Below are 19767 nucleotides of genomic sequence, written 5' to 3'. Positions count from 1 at the left end.
CAGATAGGTGAAAGTACCACAGCTTTCCACACAACGCAAAATGAAAGAAACCACTTAGGGAATGTGATTCCCCAAATCAGGCTGTATTAGGGAAAGCAACTTCTGCCAGTTTAAGATCTGTTGTCAGAAATCAGTGCCTTTAGCTAGGATATGAGGAAAAGAAAAAATTATCCTTCCTGACAGGGTCACTATCACGAGTACTAAAATATGGTATTGCTGGTCCAAGCTGTGGAGGGAGAAAAAAAAAGACAAGTTAGATTCCTTCAGTTTCAACTACTAGTGCTGTTTTTGGGGATGAAAGAGTTGACAGCTGTTGAGGAAAGCAAAGGCTGAGAGATCACAACACTGCATCTTCTATCAGCAAAGACCGTCAGATTTTCTTCCTAGCACATATTAGTCTCAGTTCATATCAGAAGTAGGTATGCATTGTTTGTTTTTTCTTATCTTTAAATTAGTTAATGATGTGTTCTTATAAGAGGCTGTTTTGATGCCACGTGTCTGCTGTCACTGCACTGGAAGCTCCCCCCAAGCTACAGAACATGGGAAGGTCTGAGGCCCAAAATAGGAGAGAAAAAACACGTCTCCATGACAAAAAATGGAGTATGTTTCCCTACTGTTTTGTGTCTTTCTGCTACTGTTATTACCTAAAGCTCTTATTTATTACTCCATCTGTGGGCAGGAGAAATTAGAGAAATGTAAAATCTCATATTCCCTGCAAATGCTGAATGTTGATCCAGTTATAAGTCAAGAATATGTGCTGAGTGTGCCTGCTCTGGGGTACCTCCCCCCATACCTCATTTGAATGGTCTAACCATGTAACATGTATAGTGTTTATCTTTTATTCATCAGTCAAGCAGAAAGAAGCTTGAAACCCAGTGGGGGGAAAAAAAAAAAAAGTCCCTGATTATTTCTATTGCAGAACAGCTGCAAGTGGGAGAATCGGCAAGTTTGGTCTCATGTGGTATTTTATATCATTAGAACTGAGAAACCATCTTTAAAGACAATTCTATTACCAACTGGCATAGAAACAATGCTGATGTTTATTATTCCCAATAGTACTCCAAGCACAGGTTATAACTAACAGACAGTATCTGAAATCCTTAAGTGTCTAGGGATCTCTTTCTACCTATTTCTTAAAACCTGTTTCAAGTTCCCACTAATTGCAGGTCCTAATTTAAATAGGATGAAAATATGTCTGAAAACTCAAAGCATCCATCTGCCTGTTTCAGTTCACAGTGCTCAAATGGGGAGCTCTGAAAAATAATAACTTAAAGTAGGAATTTAGCACCTGTCTGAATTTCAAGGCTCTAAGATTGTTGAGATGCATTTGAAAATCCTGGGCAGCACACATCCTTCTCTCCGTACAAGATCCCTGAGCAGTGGCAGTCACTGGGATTTGATCACCAGAAACAGCAACTGCATCATGAGCAGTGTGGTAGAGTCTGTTGGCAGCAAGCAAGTAAATGACAGTGCTAAAAATTAACATGGCCTGAAATATTAAGACTGTCAGTAAAACCTGTTAATGTAAAACTAAAACTTATGCTGGTTTCTTCTAAAGCTCATACTGGTCCTTCAGGGTGCCTATGGTTCTCCGTTTGTTAATTTTCTGTTGGAGCTATTGCACCCTCAGCAGGGGTTGTGCTAGTTTAGGAAGAACTGGCTAATGTGTGTGTGTCCATGCACAGAAGCAGACCTGCCCTGTCACCTCCAGAGCCAGCTCCTGCCAAGCCCTTGTCCCCTTTGCACTCCTTGCAGCAGTGGGACTTCTGAGGCACCAACCCACCACCTGCCCCTAAGCTAGTCCCAGAAGGGGATGGCTCAATTATTAACCCAAAGCTTAAGTCTTTGAATAGAGCCATTCATCGACTGGGAAAATCAGCTGACTCCATCCTCAGGCTGGTAGAGAGTAATGAAATTGTTTAAGAGAACAATTTGCAGAAAAGACTCCTTGAACGCAAAAATCTGAATGCCTGTGGTAAGAAATCATTTAACTCCTCTGTGCGTTTAGCCCTCTGCATCTGTATTGGAGTCCATGTTGGGTAAGTTGGGGTTTTTTTAGTAGATTTTCCTTACAGTTTGTAACCTCAGAGGATTGTTTTAACACCCACAGCCCTGATGAAATAGCATTGTAATCTGTAATGACTTTCAATACCTGTAATGCCAAGAATAATAGAAAACATAGTGAACTTCTGGTTTCCCAGGGATTCCTGGAGATATGTTAAATTCTGATCAGCAGGCTGGCTGTGAGATTTTCAGTGCTTGAACTGCTTGCCCACTAACACATAACCCATATAAATAAGTCAATATTAGCATTGTCACTTAGGTATCTTATTGATCTATAAAATACTTGGCAGTTAGGTGTATCATAAAGCAAAATGCCTGATTTTTAATTTTATTACATTGATATTTAATGGACGTTATTTTTGGACATATTAATGTAAGTGTAAATGCTTGGAATACTGACCAAATGAGTTCTGAATAACTGAAGTATTGAGTGGGAACATGAAAATGAGACCAAATAATACAACTTTGTGTCTAAACTAAATGCAAAACAAAAAGTGGAAAAAATGCCCACTAATCTATAGATTTGATTTACATCTTCCCATTTTAATGAGGTAACAGGTAATACCAATTTTGAGAACTTTCAAAATCTGGTAATTGGAAAGTATCAATTTGAAATTACTATAAACAATACTATTTCTTTATTCAGTGTCCCAGTGAATATAATGGAAAGGATGGAAGTAACAGCATAAAAAGCGCTCCATCTTTAGAATTCTTTAGGAAAAAAATGTTTTCTGATTACTGTAATTTATGTGGGAAGTAGAGGATGAGTCAATTAGTGTTCTAATACCTGGTGAAGTCTGCTCTCAAATAGGAATGTTTGTCCATGAAAGTCTACATTCTACCTACTATAGACTGTATGAGTAGTTGTGTTTTAAATTATTATAATGATACTCTGTGACCTGAGGGCTACACACTCTGCAACCATTCCAGGTTATCTGAGCAGAAAATAATGAAAATATAAAATAGCTCAAATATAAGAGTTCGTATCTTCCCTTTTTGTATCTTGTGCCCAGTCACACAACGAATTCTTTGAACGTTACCTGTAGCAAGGGTCACACTTGCATAAAACACAGTCATTTTCTATCAAGTGTTGGATGTCTTCATTTTGGTTTAGACCCGTGTTGGGCTGAAATTTTTCTCCTCTTGATAAGCCTTTACTTGTCAAGTGAGCTTCTTATTTCACTACTTGCTGCTTTTTTTATCAAAGTCACTGATGCTTAGTGGGTTATTTTAATGTTCATTGGACCGGTTGTAGGATTATTCATATGCTGAAATCAAAGTGTGTTCTTACATAAACTGGGGCCTCCTACCCCAGCTCTCAGTCTGGAGCACTAGGGCTCTGTTACCTTGAGACATGCCATTATAGGCAGCCATGATGTGTCTTGCACCTGAACGTCTTCGGCTCAGATCACGGCTTTCAGGCACTGTGTCAACCTTCACTCTTCCCATGTAGTGATAAAACACTCCAGGGTGAAACCTCCCCAGGAGCAAGGTACCTTCACCTGAAATCACTGTTTCTTTAAAGGTTGTTTCGAGAAGTACGTATTTTTGGTTGTATCACTTGTCAGTTGATTCATACAACAAGGCTGCATTTGTCATAGCTTTGTTAGCTCTTGCCGCACTATTGAATATGTCCAGGTGCTGGCTTTAATGAAATACTTATGTTTCCATTATGTCAGGAATAACGTCAATATTCAAGAATTAGATTAAATGAATGAGAAAACTGAGATGAAGACAGTGGATTTGATTATCTTGGGTAACTGATTTTCTTTGTATGATGCTGTTAATGCCTGAAAGGCCAGGTAGATTAACTGATTCTGTGGAGAACAGACAGGCTTGTGATAGTATTGCATCATATACAGATTTCCAGTTTATTATTTCTAGGACAGTGGAAATGTGTAAGCCTACAACCGGGATGTCTCATGATGTTTTGAAAAACTTAGTTTGATAGGGTTTTTTTTACTGGCCTGAAATGCTCCCTTTTCATCATGTACCCGTTCAGCTATCAATAGCAAAAAACCTCCAACAAGTGTGCTACTGAGACATCAAGAACCAGTTTTTACATTCCCCATTACCACAGGGAGCTGTGTAGACATTAGTGATGTGCATTATGAGCTCTCCAGCCTGACTATTACATGGGATAAGATAAAGACACCAGAGAACGGTGAGCAAGCCCCAATTGTAAGCAGGACCAGGAAAAGCTGTGAAAGAAAGACCAGGCTCACTCTAACTGTCCAGCCAGACAAATTTGCGGGGTTGCTGTTGTGTAGTCCTAAAGAAAAAGCTAAATTGCTGGGAGAAGGTTGACTTGCATTCTCCAGAGAGAAGCTGGAGTGGCTGCTGGACCTTTCCTACACTTCCTCATGAAAGAAGTGGTTGTTAGAAAAATGCCACTTTCTCCTGTCCATGGTCAGTCTACCTAAAGATGCCACCAATGTCCATGTATGTAATGATCATCTTTTCATCATCAACGCTACTAAATACAGTAAGAATTAATATATCAAAGTTTTTTTTTTAAGTCCTATTGGCTCTAAGATCTGAGTGAGACTAAGAGAATTGATGACATAATACTGAAATTCTACTTTGACAGAAAATAATTTTTCCAGCCCAAATTGGATTGCACTGTGCTGTGAACATGTACCATATGGTTTCATCTGATTATGGCTTAGTTTATTCTGCTATACTATTTATCAATATAATACATGACTTTAGAGAGCCAAAGCTTAGGGAGACCCTGTTAAAAAAAAAAAAAAAAAAAACAAACACAAAAGTGTTTTGCTTGTAAAAGGAAATAACTTATTTTGTTTCTTCATTTTCAGCACTGTGTATTTTATACAAAGAGCTCCTACTATTAATGTACTCTTACAGTTTTAAGAACATACTGAGGAAAAGACAAATTTTGTTTCTATCATTGGGTATGTACTACCCCATAATTTAATGTCTATTTGTATTAAATGTAGACTTCAATGTGCTATTTATTAAGGTTTAGTAGCTATTTCTAAACACAAAAAGGATTCACCAGTATTTCTTTTAAAAATTATTTATGAGCATGAGAACATATTTCTAACAGGCACTTGTCAGACTTTCACTTACTGTAAAATTATGCAAGGAGAATAATAACAAGGCTTAGTAGCCTCTTAAATGTCACTTGAATTATGACCTCTTAAATTTTTCACATTAAAATGTAATGTTCACTTCTGTCTGCCTTATGAATGTATACTGTGTATGAACCCCCCATTATGCAGAAATATGAACCCATAAGGAGTTATTTAGACCAACAGCTGGTGAAGTTAAACTTTCTACAGGCTCATTTTAAGTAGGTGATGACAACATTATTTTTTGATTGGGAATGCCTCTTTGTAATGCTGTCAGATTTAGATCAAAATTTCCAGAGAAAAAGCATTTTTACTTTAAGTAACTATTCACTCAAAGTAAGCTATGTGTCCTTTTCTATGAGTTTTGTGAGGGGAAAATTGGAAATGTCCAGGCAAAGTTGGTGACAGGCATTTTTCACCAGCCACCTCAGTAGTCCTTTGGAGGACACAAGCAAACCACCACTCAGCATTAAATGACTGCTATATTTTGCAGCCATCAGTGTGATGTATTCCAGGCAGGGTTAGAGGAGCATGTGGTGGAAAAATCTCAGATGAGTCCTGTCTTCATAAGACAAAACACTGTAAGACTTTATTAATTTTTACCACTGGTACATATTTAAATCCCTACATTCCTGGAGGCATTTAGATTGATAGTTTCAGATCCCTATAAGGAAGGCAGTATCCTGATGTTCTGGCCTTCCTCAGGCTGACTCACTTGTGTAATGTGTGGAGGTCATGACCCTCAATGCTTGTGACTGAAATTGCAGATTATAGAGCTAGTTGGTAAGAGAATGGAATAAATACAGAGTATCAGACTAGGTTTTCAGTTCTAAGCCTAAATATCCATGTTCTAAAAACTTCATGAGAGGCTGACAGATTGCTATTGTAGCTTAACCTATCTGAACTTTGGGTCATGAAGGAGGATTTTTTCACGTTCCTATTTAAGTTAGGAGTAAAACTTCAATCTGGGTAACAACGGACCTTATTTTCACAGAAAAATTGTGTTGTCTGCATTATTCAAGAGGCTAAAGAGTTTTAAATTGCAAAAAGATCATGTGAGAAGTGTGCAATTATGCTCAAATAATTTTTCGTTTTTCTCAGGAGTGTATGGGGAGTTGTTTTAATTCAAAAGATGTAATAACTGTCTGATCTATGAAACTAGAAGAAAAAGTAATTCAGAGAACAGAAAATGCCAAAGGCAGTTTAAAGAGTTATAGATATACATGACATACAAAAATCTCGCAGTGAATGTTAATACAAGTCAACATCTACAGTGGTCTTACATGCCACATTGATTCAAAATCACACAGTAATTGATGAAACAGGAATAAATTATCTTCAATGTCTCTTTTAATGAACTCAGCAAAGCATTTGGTCCAAGCCTACTAAATGAACAGTCCTTGGCACGTGAAGTGCTGAGGCTTAGAGCCTCAAAATAACACTGCTTTTTTGAAGTTTGTGTTGTTTTAGTGTTCTATAGCTTGGTTTTTATTATTTTGGTCTTTGTTAATCTATAGCATTACTACTTTCATACATTTTTCTTCTGCTCTTTATACTGAAAGCTTGGAATTTATATTAGAAATCATCCTTTAATTCTTCAAGTTATGCAAATTTTTTTATTATTAATCTTCTGGTCTGATTTACATTATGATTAAGCAGAGTAATAAAGTTGTATACAACTTTACAATGCAATTCCCAGGCCAAAGGAATACCATGGCTCTGCATTGAAATGGGAGCCTTGAAAACCAATGCATTTGAGCAAAATGTTCTACCCTTGGGTCTGGGCTGACAGTAAACAGCTGGAAAATAGGAATTGTCTATGATATTTAAATTATGAGGAGCAAGATTATGAAAACATAGTTCCTGTATTTAGCCCGTGGCTGCAATCTCTGGTGTCTGAAAAGGTGCCTGGGCTGATGCATTTGCCTGTGACTGAGGTATCACTCTCCCCTGGAGCTTGGTCTCTTTAAGGGCCAGATAAGGTTAAATCCAGAATTTTACCTTTCTTCTGGGCAGAAGGTAGATTATCTGCTCTCCACAAAACGATATTATCTTCATTCCATGTTTATTTGCATGAAACTTTGGATAATATTTGAGACTATCAAACCTGAGATTAATTAATAAATGCATTTATGAGTAATTAGGTGGGAATTTACAGGCTAATATAGCAGAATATATGTGTATATATGACATATACTTTATTTCCCTAAGCAACTAGAATGAAAAAGAACTTAAAACTGCTGAATGAGTGACTTTTAATAGTGAAATTACATGTTTAAGTTTTGCCATCTCTGTAATGACAGTATGATTACCCAATGTCTAGTCTCTCAACAACACAGAATAAGTGCAATAACTTCAATAGCTAATGTGTTGACATTTTTGAAGAAGCATCAGGTTTATCTCTGAAGTGAAATAAAACTTCAGGAATTTTATTAAAAATTAAAACAAAGGTAAAGTTATTACACTTTGTACAGCTAAAATTTAAAAGAAGGGTAGCTTTTTAAATTTTAGTTAATCAGTTCTGAAATAGATGTCCTTCTGTAACTTAGTTACTGAAATATATATATCAACTAAAAATATTCTGGATTGATATGAACGTAGAAACTTGAACTTTTGCCTCCTAGAGGTTCGTATGGATTACTGTCTGCTTGCTGTGAATAAAAATTACTTAAATGAGATAATCTACTGCCATCATGTAAAAATAGCAATTTTCAAGGAAAACACCATCTATGGTATGTTAATATATTTTAGGTTTATAATATAATACAAACATGAAATTGGAGGGGTTTGGCCCAAGCTGCAGTTCTAGTTTATTCTGACCATTTTCTGACTGGTTGTTATTTTTCTAATCACTTTAGAAGACAGAAATATGTAAAGAAAATGAAAATATGAGTTCAGACTCCAAAAATTTTGTAGTATCACACTCTTATTCGTAGATTACACCTCTTTGACACTGCTGCATATCTGCCTGGGTCTTACTGAAGAGTCTCAAAATAAGTGAAAGCTACTTAACATTTCTGAAATTGCAGGTTTTGTACTTCTTTACAGATGCTGGCACATACTGAAGTGAATGAAGAATCACAATTGATTTCAAGATGAATACTTCTAATTAAACATGTGTTCTGTTGAACTGATTCAAGTGTTATCTTAAAAGTAAATTACAGTATTTAAAGCACATAAGATAATGATTTCTAAGGTGTACGCTATGTCAGCAAACCATCTAGTGTAATATTTTAATATCAAATATATACTGTACAATATTAGTTTTCCTGAATGTATGTGCTTCTGTATGTTTATACAATGAAAAGAGAATAATCAGCCAGTTCTGATTTATTTTTAATCACTGAGTATCTGTGAAAAAGACACATCAAAGCTGTTCATTAGTAATTAAGACAGATTATTTATCACTGTATTTTCTCATCAATTCATCGGTACATGTTGCCTTCCCATATTCAATAGGAGCCTGAACAGAGCACAGTGAACTTTACTGGCACAGCTTCTTCATTTTTTATTTCCTAAAAGTGCAATGCTGCTTATAGTAGTGACATACACAGTGGATGGGAGATGGGTTATTACTCACTGAAAGCAAATGCAAGATCATTTGATCCTTTCCCTTTTCAGAGGAAAATGTTTGTATTAATGATGATTTGCTGTTCCTGCTGAGGGTGGCAGTGTGGGACCATCCTCAAATCCAGGGAAACCTGCTTCCAGTCTTTCTCCGATTTTGCAGGGCAAATGTGCATGCATCCTGCAGCCTCCTAGCCTAGGACGTGGGTTCACACTGATTACAGACCAATATAACAAGACCTGATTCAGATGACGTGTATATAGCAATATGTGTAAATAGCAATTTGAAAAAGTTATTCATGAGAAAGATTGGCCAAGACAAATTGTGTGGGGATTATCATTACCCAGGATGGTATTTCCAACCCCAAGAAAAGATCAATTGTTTTAGCTTTTAAAGAAAGTTCTTTTTCTGAGAAGCTGGTGGATATAAGGGTTTTGCTGACTTGGTAGCCATGGAGAGTCCAAAGTCGGTATGCTGGCACATATAACCAGCTCATGTACAGTATATGGTTTCTATAAAACACTTTATTTAAATTGGTTACTATACCTGCAGGAGCATGACAAATGATGAGCTACTGATGCAAAGTTGTTTACTAACTATGGACTGATGTTGAAAATATGTAGAGTAATGCAAAATTTTAATCTTCCTCTACAGTATTGGCTGCTGATGAGTTCAGTTTGCAGCCAATGTTACTTACAGGTACAATGGCTTCTATCTGACAGGAGCTTTATATAACTCTAAGTATTTCCTTGTAGCTGTGTTTACATATCCCTTATCTACTCAGCTCTCTGCATTATGTGAATAATTCTGCCAGTCTGAATGTTGATGGGAGTTCAGATAGTTCAGACTGGGATTTCTATCTTTGTAAACACTACAGGAAACTGGCTTAGTTACACAGTACAAGCAGTTAACAGGTTGTTAAAACTTTCTTTAACTCAGAATGAAAAAAAATAAATTAACTTTTCTGCCTGTACGAATGAAAACTGTCTAAACTATGGGGAAAACTGATTTCATCATCTAGATTTTAGAGGCTATCACTTGAAATGAAACTACTAATGAACCTCCACCACGAAACTCATTTTATTAGAGTAATTCCATTCCATGATAATCATCTCTGATGTAATAAAATTGGGTTCTAGTCTAATATATTTTTGTGAGAGTTCACATTGAATGAAACGGTGCATTTGTACTTGTTTATTTTGAAGGGCACTTGAGACAATTATTAATATTAGAAATTGGGAAATTAGTGCAATAAACTTAATAGGCAAAATACAGCACACTGAATATTCAGGGCCTTGTAAAGGCCACTTTCTTCAGTGATTTAATGTAAGTGAAAGTTCAAAGTAACAGAACTACAGCATGGAAATACACCAAGAAATTTAACCCCTGCAAGGAAATGTACTAATGAAAGTCAGAGGAGCTATTTATTTGCTTAAATATTATTAATAAAACATTAATCGAATTTTAAACAGCTACTGTTAAGCCTTAAAGAGAGATTTGCTTCAAGTTATATAGATTTTCTTTGTTAAAACACTTGCCAAACTGGTCTAGATTTGTTACTGTGTTAAAGATTTCCCTAAATATGAATTGAATTCAAACCCTCAAGCAGTACATTATTGCTGTGTGCGAAGATAAACACAGCATACTGGCACCAAAAAAAAAAAAAACAAAACAGGAAGCTGTAGAGTAAAAATGTTCACAGGACAAAGGGAACAGACTAGGAATAATGTTAAGGTTAAAAAAAAAAAAAAAAAAGTAGTACTTGCATGTAATAAATATTGGTTTATAGTGTTAGCTTTAAACCAGGTCTGTAGCAATATTTATGTTTGTATACTACATAAGCAAAGTGTTGCAAGTGTCAATGCTGTTTATGCTGGCTAAATTATGTTTAAGTAGTGGAATTATTAATATACCACATGCAGTTAAGGAATTGAAGATCTCAAAGCCTTCCCATCATGCTCCTGGCAGAGTTGTGCCCAGTGTCACCATACTGGGAGAGCTCTCTACTGGAGGTTGGAGGGTTGCTGGCACATCAGGAACAAGACTATAAAATTACTTTCTGGAGTAGATGTTTTGATAAAACCTTACATTATTTAATCTAATATATTGGTGAAACATTTTTTTTAAGCTGAAAAATCATAGCTGAAAAAATAGTTTATATGAAGTAGTTATTATTTTTAACTGACATGTCTGGTGTCACCATGGCACTCTAAATCATTGCTTCAGTATTGACAGTCTTATGTGAACATCTCTGGTGACTTTTAGTTTAAGTGACCTATGTTGTTGCATTCGATCTGCAATATTCATATTCTAGTATCTAGAATGAAAAAAAAAAAAATTGAAAGCTATGAACGCTTACATTCTTGTTTCTGCAGTGTGATGTTAATGCTCATAATTCAGCTTTACTACATTTTTCATTGAGAATTAGTATTTTGGCATAGTGGACATCAAAGAAATTTTGAATATATAATCTAAACAAATCTTGAAGCACACTGAGTGGTAAATTAGCATTCCACTACCAACATGTTTTTTAAATATCTCAAACTACGGAGTTTCACACTACTTAGAAATGCTTTATTTGGAAAAGTTTCTGTTAACCACCTCTTGGAGCCTTAAATCACTGCAGATATTTAAGTTTGAAACTGCTTCCTGACCTATATGCCTGCAACAGCTTTTTATGTTTACTTTTACCATTATTTCCCTAGAGAAAATAGGACCATATTTGCAGTAAAATTCTTGAAATATTTCTAAGTAGTTTGCATCTGCAGCTATATTTTCTTCGCTTTCCATTTGCGGTGGAAAGAGGGCTGGAAGCATCTACCACTTAGTTTCCTTTCAAATCAAGACAGTGAGGCTTTAAGTTTAAGAAGTAATTATATTTTTATGAGGTATTGAGGATAATAGAGTAAATAAGTAATTCCCAGTCTGTGACATAAAAGCAATAAGCCTTTTAGGAACTATCAAATGCAGCTCTGAAATGTGATGATAATAGTGGGAAATTCTATTGCAAATAAAAAGATTTTACAGGGTAAAGTAAATTTCATATAACCCATGCAAGTTGCTTTCTACAAGTAAACCAGAGAAGCTCAAGCAAGTTTGTGTTTTGGTTCCCTTTTATTAGACCTCTTCATTTCCACATTCAGAAAACACCAAGCCCAATATCACCCCTCCAGTTGGCCAGTTTTAATCTTTCTCAACTTTAAGAAATTAACTTAAGTGCAGGTTATTAGAGTGAACTAGACTGAAGCTGCAGCAGACCCAGAGTGTTTCCAAAGCTCCCACAGGGCCAAATTTAACTCAGAAAATGCATGTTAAGGGGCAAGAGTGTCATGTCATCCCTGATGCTGATATGCTGGTGCTGACTGTGGTGACCAGCACAGCCGAAACTCTTGCTGCTTTGCCATGGGACTTCCAGCAAGAGCTCATCAGGTAGTGTTCACACATCAAAACATGTAGAGAATATTTATATGGGGCAGTTCCTTTGGAAGCAGGCAACAGCACAAACTAAGAGTCAAAATGTCTGGGTAAAGCTCTCCCGTGCATTTCTGACTATTTGTACTGTTCTGTTGACCAGCCTGCAGGGCAGCCCTCAGCCCAGGAGGGTTTTGCAACATGGAGCTGCCCCAGGACACTGATCAAACCACTCCTGGTATACTTTGCTATGCCAAGTCTGGGACTATACCCGCACTGGTGAAAAACAGTGAACTGCAACTGCCTGTTAACCCACTGACCAAAGATGAGGTTTGGCCAGAGTCATCTGTTCGTGAGGGATAACATGCTTGCAGTGGATGAGCTGTGCAGCACTTGCATGACCTCATCCATACAGCCCGCAGGGGTTATATCACATAGTTGCACTTGCAGCTCTTTAGTGAAGATACTTGCGCACTCTTAGATAAGCCCCTATCTGAGCTTCCCTGAGAAGTGGTTTAAATTCTGAAGGGACACTTGTTTCTTTCCAAGAAATAGCAAAAATGCTACTCTGATAAAAACAAAGAATATTTTAGTGATGGTGAGTCTTTAAACATCTGTGAGCAACTGAGGGAGGTATGGGCAATCCCGGAAAGCACTGTGCTTTGGAGATGCTTCTCAAATACCATTTCACCTCCTCAGCCTGTAAAAGACCATAGGCCTGATAAAGGCACACGGTCCTATTGCAAAAGGTTACAATATTCAACTGCGCTGTCAGGGCAATGCTTTTTGTTGTATTTATCTTTTCTGTAGAGGAGGTAAGGAAGGCCTATAGACATCCTGAATTAGGAGATTAACGAAACAGGCAATCAAAGAACAGCTTAATACCCGTTAGAGGATTTTATGCTTTTGTTAAGAATCTTGAACATTACAGCTGGAATTTTTTTTTTTTACATAAACTATCTCTTAACAAATCTCACAGCTTTTAAATGTTTGTTTCAAGAGTAATCTCGGTTCAGCCACTTAGTCCACAGTGGCCATGTGGCAGCAAAGTTAATGCAGTCAGTGTCCTATGCAGTGGCACTCAAGGAGATGACTGCCATTTGTTTCAAGTTTCCAATTCCAGCCTGAAGGACCAGTATTATTTTACTCTTATGCTGGATCTTGGCCAAAGCTGTGAATTGCTCTTGAACTCAGATTTTTTTTTTTTTTTTTTTGAACTGCAGTTGAGGGAGTAAGATCAAGACTCCGTGGGAAGTGCAGGAAGGATGGTGTTTGAGTGGTCAGCATTAGGAGTTTGTGTTGCAGGTTTTTCTTTTGTGTCTTCTCTTATTCTTGTGTTTTCTTTTTCTAGTCATGTTAACAGTTCCTTGGAGGGTAAGGTAGGTTTATAGATTTCATTATTAAAAGGGTCACAGAGGGAAATACTCAAGGAAGATGGTTTATTCTAGAGTTGATTGGCTGATGGATTCATGAGGATGCTAAAGGTACAGAAAACTACCTGGAAAGAAATACTGAAATGAGAGCAAGAAGGTAAAAAAGGGCTATTGAGCAGAACTGGGTGAGCCGGGAGAGGTCATACTCATTGCTAGAGAGGGGGCCTGTCCTTCCTATCTATAAGTTAACAGTAGAGTCAAGCTGTCTTTATTAAATCAGACTTAAGGGATGGATCATAAATATCCAACTTCCACCAGAAAGAGGTGATGAAAATTACCTGAAAGAATTCCACTAGAATTCTCTTTTACTCAGTGACTTGTACAGGTTTAATTAAATAATTTTAATGTAAGTACTGTATTCCTGCACTTTGCTGGAAATAGGGTCAATCTGCAGAATTTTTAGATTCACATCTTGGGGTGAAAAAGGGATGAAGAAAAAAAATGGGAGGCGGTGGAAAAATCAACAGTTGCATTTATGTCCTTCAAATAAAGAATTAATTACTAATGTGGATATGAGTGATATTCTGTAGTTTAAACAAGTGCCATTATTAGAACACTAGTAAATAATCTAAAAAACTAAAGACAATAAATGCTAACTTTCTGCAGGTGACCAAAAAAATAATTTTATCAAAGTAGTTTTTTAAATTAATTTTTTTATCATGAGTCTTGTTATACAAGAAATGCAGGCAAACACTTCTCATAAATGAGTGCATTATGCAGTAGATCTTCAGCTTGTCATAGCTGCCCATTGGTGCCATTATGTTTCAAAAGGTAAGTGCATTAAATATGTGCAAAATGATTGCCAGGTCTCAGTTATTGGCAGTCATCTTGAGCAGTGATGATAGACTAGTACATAAATTATGTAATAACCTGGTATACTGTAAATGCTGTAATATTTGACTTAGTCTTATAGTCTACATCTGGAAACAATTTAAAGCAGTGTTATATACTGGTTTTTCTAAAGTAAAACAAGTCTTCATCCTTTAAACTTAGTTTAGCAGCATTTCATTCGGAATTTCTTAGACATAAAAGCACACTAATTGTAACAAATGGAAGATGCCTTAAAAACTCACCAGACAAAAGAAACTGATTAAAAACTCAGATGAAAAACCCTGATGTGAAAATATGAAAAGAGAAAATACATTTTAAGAGGAAAGGACTACCAGGAGGTGAGAGAAGGGCATAGTTAAAAAGGAAAGAGTAACCAATATATGGGGGAAGGGACCAAAGGAAAGTGAAACATTAAAAAATGAAAGAAAAAATAATACAGGGGCAGGAGCTGAAGAATGGCAATGAGAACTATGTAAGAAAAGACTAACAGCTTGGGGTTGGCAGTGTTTATGTTTGTACATGCTAATGTAGCCCCCCCAACAGTTATTCCAGGAGCTTGATAAATTTAAGTGAGAGGTTGCTTTGGGAAAATGCGCTTTCCTATTTCATACTGCTAGGCAGGCCTGTGCCTCAGTGGTAGGTAATGCTTTTCCCTGAATTTCAGACTGTTCTTTGAAACAGTATAAAAAATAATAATAAAGAAAAGCACTCAGAGAAAACGAGAGGCAGAATAGACAGGCTAATCTGCCAGCACTCAGAGGAAAAAACATTTTCCCCACCACAAAGAACCCTATTGTTCCTATGCTAAGTAATTAATTTTGTCTATATTTAAACCAAGCTGTCTTAGTCTGTTTTCTTATGATGTTGAAGCATGTGCCAGTTACTGTGGCAGTGTACAGTGGCACAGGGCCAGGGAGGAGCCCACCTCTGCCATTTCCAGAGCTATTCAGTTTCCCTCAGCCTGCTTAGTTTGATTTTTTTTTTTTTTTTTTTGTGTGACCTGCCCTTTCTGGTTGGGAAATTCCACCATCTGTTCAGAACATAAAAGTTGGTGTTCCACAAGGGAAACAAGCCCATGAGAAACCTGAGCGTTTTGGGGAATGTTTGGTATTAATGACTGATATCCACATATGCCCCTCTGGTAACCCTTATTAATGAATCTTCAGTGTATACACTTTAATATAGGCTTTGTCGTTAAGTGTTGAAACTCAATTTCATTTGCTCTGAGCTAGGAAACTTTCATGTGTGGGGGGTGTTTTTTCATAGCTAACATAAGTTAGCCAAGTATCACTCTGTGATGCATTTCCCTGGTAGGGCATCAAGTCAGGGAGATTCTCTCTACCAATATTAGAAGAATTTCTCCTTTATTTAGCAGAAATGAAGCTGCTATTAATATAAGCAAGCTTTTATTAACAGATAACTACTCACACAGTACTTTCAATTATTTCCTCCTACAGTCACACACACACACATACTTGCACTCTTTACCCAGTGAGGAGATGGAGAGGCCTGGCGTGATGATTTGCTCCAGCAGAACAGTTTGGCATATTCATCAGAGAAGAAACCGAGAGGAACATGGAGGGATTGTCAGTACACAAATGTGATTTAACAGGACCAAATAATGTGGATTTTTTTATGCCATAGCACTCTTGCTGAGACTACTTCTGCTTGTGACTATGGTCTGAGGACTTTAAGTTATGAGGAGTGTACCAACAAACATGGGATCCCGGAGAAATTACTGTCTGTTTCATTTCAAGTTCAGGCTGTCACTTGGAACTTCTGCTCTCAATACTGCAAACTGAATTTAGAGCAGTGGATGGTTGTCTTGAAAGCAAGTAGAAAACTCCATTTTTGTTGAATTAAGCTCAGTTTGTGAAGATGGTATGCTTAAAGTTCCTGTACATCTTTGCATGTCCATGGCATTTCTTTGTTCATATGGAGTATAAATCTGGGGGGCAGGGGAGGGGGGGAAGGAGGGAGGGAAATGTTCCAGACTAATATAGTTTAATTTAATAATACTGTAGTTCAGCCCATAAGAGGATGAAACATCTTAAATCTCCAAAGTGTACTGACCTGGTATATTTTTACACTGTGTGGTATTGTTGCTTGGAGAAGTTCCTTGATGCTAAAAATAATCATTTCTACACTGTTTTCTATCTCCAAGGTTACAAAATCTTTTTAACCTAAGCATAATTAAGATTATACCTACAGGATATATTTTTAGCATGTTAGAATTTGTGATGTAATGTTGTTCTAGTAGACACAGCTGAGTTCAGAGGAAGTCTGTTCCATGTGGAAGTGAACAGTAGAAGTGAAATCGGTAACTTCTATAGGCAGATGTTCTTCACAGCTTTTAACGTTGTTCCAAAAGTTTTGCTTAATGACTCACAGGTCTTTAAAGACCAGCTATCAATTTAGAGAAAGAAGCTCCAGTAAACCTTTAAGAAATTTTAGGTCAGAGTTAAGAAGTTTGTAATTTGACATTTTGTAATGGCTTTGAAACTGGAATTATTCAATGAATTGACTTTTTATACTATTTTCTTGCTCCAAAGTCTGTTAAGTAGACTGAAAACCATAAAATGAATCGAACTTGCCTCTCGCTTCAGATAATTTCAGAAGGCTAAAACCATTTTTTTTTTGCATATTGTACTTTAATGTTTGTTTAATTCCATAAGGGCTAGGTAACATGAAGGCCTGCTGAAAGCCTGTGATTCAGATAACAGAACTGCTATCCTGAAAGTATCACAGCCAGACTGCCACAGGCATCAGATATTTGTCCTGCAGAGTTTTTAAATTAATAATTGTTTGCAAATGACTGACTTTGTCAGCAGTTATCCATCCCTCACAGGGCCTTGCTGGGCGCAGCAGGGCTCGCGCTGCCCAGGAGGGCTGAGCTGCGAGGCAGCAGCTAATGAATGTCCTGCCTCTCGATGAGCATCCCTTCCTGAGTGGGGCTGGTCCTGCTCCAGCCGTGCCACCCTCCTTACCCGAGTGTCACCCAGGGCTGCCAGTGACAGTATAAGCTTTTTGCTTTGTGAATGCAACTGCTGCTGTAGAATAAAATATCTGCTGGAAATCTCACCAGCAGGATCTGAATGGGTGGTTAATTCCTTATTCCAAATGTGGCAAGCACTCTGGGGAAAGGGTAGCACCACGCAAATAATAGGGGCTTGTCTGCAAATGAGAACTGATTTCAGACCCAGCTAGTTTGTAACTGAGCTAGTTAAGGTATTTAATTTGTGAGGCAAAAAAAGCCCTGAGCTGGAAAGTGGGTTGCGTAAGAGCTTTTGAAATGTGATAATTTCATTGGCAAAGCACCTCTCGTGCAGGAATTCCTTAAAAAGACAGTCAAGCATATTTGTCTAGTCCATGAATCTTTTCAGTTGGGAATATTTTTTCAGACCTAAATATTTCCTTCTGCATACCCACTCACAGATTTTCATCCACCCTTGTAATTTCCTTTTTCCAAAGGATGCTTTAGGGAAATACTGAAATAATTATTTCATATATACTGAATTAATACTGAAATATACGGAAATAAATGAAAAACTGAAATAACTATTGTAGAAAATAGCTTTTTAAATAAAATAAATTATATTAAATCAGTTATCTATTGGTTCTTTCAAATTGAAGGTTTGAAGAGCTAATGATTTAATGACAGAATGAGAGATACTGAGATATTTAACTTCAGAAAAACATACTTTCAATTTGAAAAGACTCAGCTATCTGATGACACTGAGATGTAGAAAGGCTATTTCTAGAACCAAGACTGTTGGATAAGAATATACTTACACATTTAAGTAGGTGAAGACACTGTTGAGATTATATGGGAAAACACCGACAATACAAATGACAGTTTAAACCGAATGCCAAGTTGGAGATGTGTTCACAGAAAAAGTGGATGAAGGATGCTTCCTGCATGCTGAATGATTAAAGCATGCATTTTGGTATATAGAACCACTCAAGGAGAAAAAAGTTGATGTGATTTGAAATTAGAGGCGTATTTAGTAAGGGGGCAGATCTGTTACCTTCATTACAGATATAGACCGGATAAGGAACTCAGTGTTGAAGTTAATTGCTTGCAGTTAGTGGTAGAAAAGGAAAGTCCACTGAGAGAAATAGAAGGATTGGAAAGTCATTTCTATGGTGCAGCTGATACACATGAACCTATGGACTCCAAACTGATTGTCTTTCTTTATTACATGTACAAAATCTGTATTTCAAAAAATTAGAAGTTAGTTTCCCAATTTAGGATTGAGTGTGAATCTCGATGCAGCTGGAAATAATTAGACTTAACCTTTTTCGCAAATTTATAAATCAATGCAAGTCCAAGAAAAACAAAAATTGTTCTGCTTTAAACATAAATATTTATTTAATTCTTTCTGCTGTTTCAAAGAGAATTGAAATGGGGTGAATAAGACTTTGTATAAAACAAAAATACTAGAACCTGTGGAAGTAATTAATGTCAATGACCAGTAAACTAAGATATACCATTTTCTAAAATTCAAGGTGGCTTTGAAATATCTGTCATTTTTGACTCACTTCTGTCAGTCTATTTAACTACAAAACTAAAAAAGAGAACATGAAACCTCCCAGAGACTAAACAAAGATGACCACACTGAAATGCTCATATCCAAAGTCATGTAAGGCATACATAAATTCAGATGGAGAAAAATTTCATAGCAAGAATCTGAAAGCAAATCTGAAAATATCTGAGAACTCACATCTCTGTAGTTCTCTGTGGTGCTCGTGGACATGCATGAACGCAGTGCAGGCATGTACTGAAGAGACGTGTGGTGTAAAGAGAGCAGCAGATTTTTACAGTTGGAAAGATTTAGTGGTTTCCCTTTTGGTAAAGATAGTAAATAATACAACACAAAGTGGTGCTTAATTATTTTGCAAAGCAAAGCATACTTTCCAGAGCTCCACTGGAAGGGAGAACATGTTATGCTTCTAGAACATAGCAAAGCAGGTGGGCTGAATTATCATGGCTGTATTTATGGCTATGGTTAACAAACATATGCAAATTAGAGATGCTTGGAATTTTTAGGATATCTCCTTTTTTGCCACTGTCTTCAGATAGTCCTTTTGGATGATTGCAGTCAACTTCTCTTCTGATATTGACTGAGTGACATCTGATGGACAATGTGTCTATGTGCTGCCACTGGTTTTCCTCTGCGGATGCTCACTTATTAAAGAACAAATATCTTAACAGAGGGTGAGTGGGTAGTAGGTAGTCAGACGTGGAAAAAAGTATTTATTTTAAAGTTATTCTTTTTCATTTTATCCATATTTTCCACATTCTGTCTACTTTTATCCTTTTGAAGAACTATTAAAATTGAGTGACTTAATCTGATCTAAATAC

General features: G+C 36.8%; 1 protein-coding gene across 1 annotated transcript in view; it reads left to right on the top strand.

Annotated features, from left to right (window-relative positions):
• Nucleotides 1-1930: 1930 nt before the first annotated feature.
• Nucleotides 1931-19767, top strand: part of ENTPD1 (ectonucleoside triphosphate diphosphohydrolase 1) — a 60243-nt gene continuing 42406 nt past the window's right edge. Inside the window, exon 1 of the mRNA XM_032994845.2 lies at nt 1931-2039. The gene's annotated coding sequence lies outside the window, so the exon portion shown is untranslated. The remainder of the gene's footprint in view (nt 2040-19767) is intronic.

Source organism: Tyto alba, unplaced genomic scaffold (genome assembly GCF_018691265.1).
Source record: "Tyto alba isolate M040663 unplaced genomic scaffold, T.alba_DEE_v4.0 Super-Scaffold_1, whole genome shotgun sequence".
NCBI classification, from domain to species: domain Eukaryota; kingdom Metazoa; phylum Chordata; class Aves; order Strigiformes; family Tytonidae; genus Tyto; species Tyto alba.
Note: the sequence above shows the minus strand (reverse complement) of the source record. Positions and strands in the feature narration are given on the sequence as shown.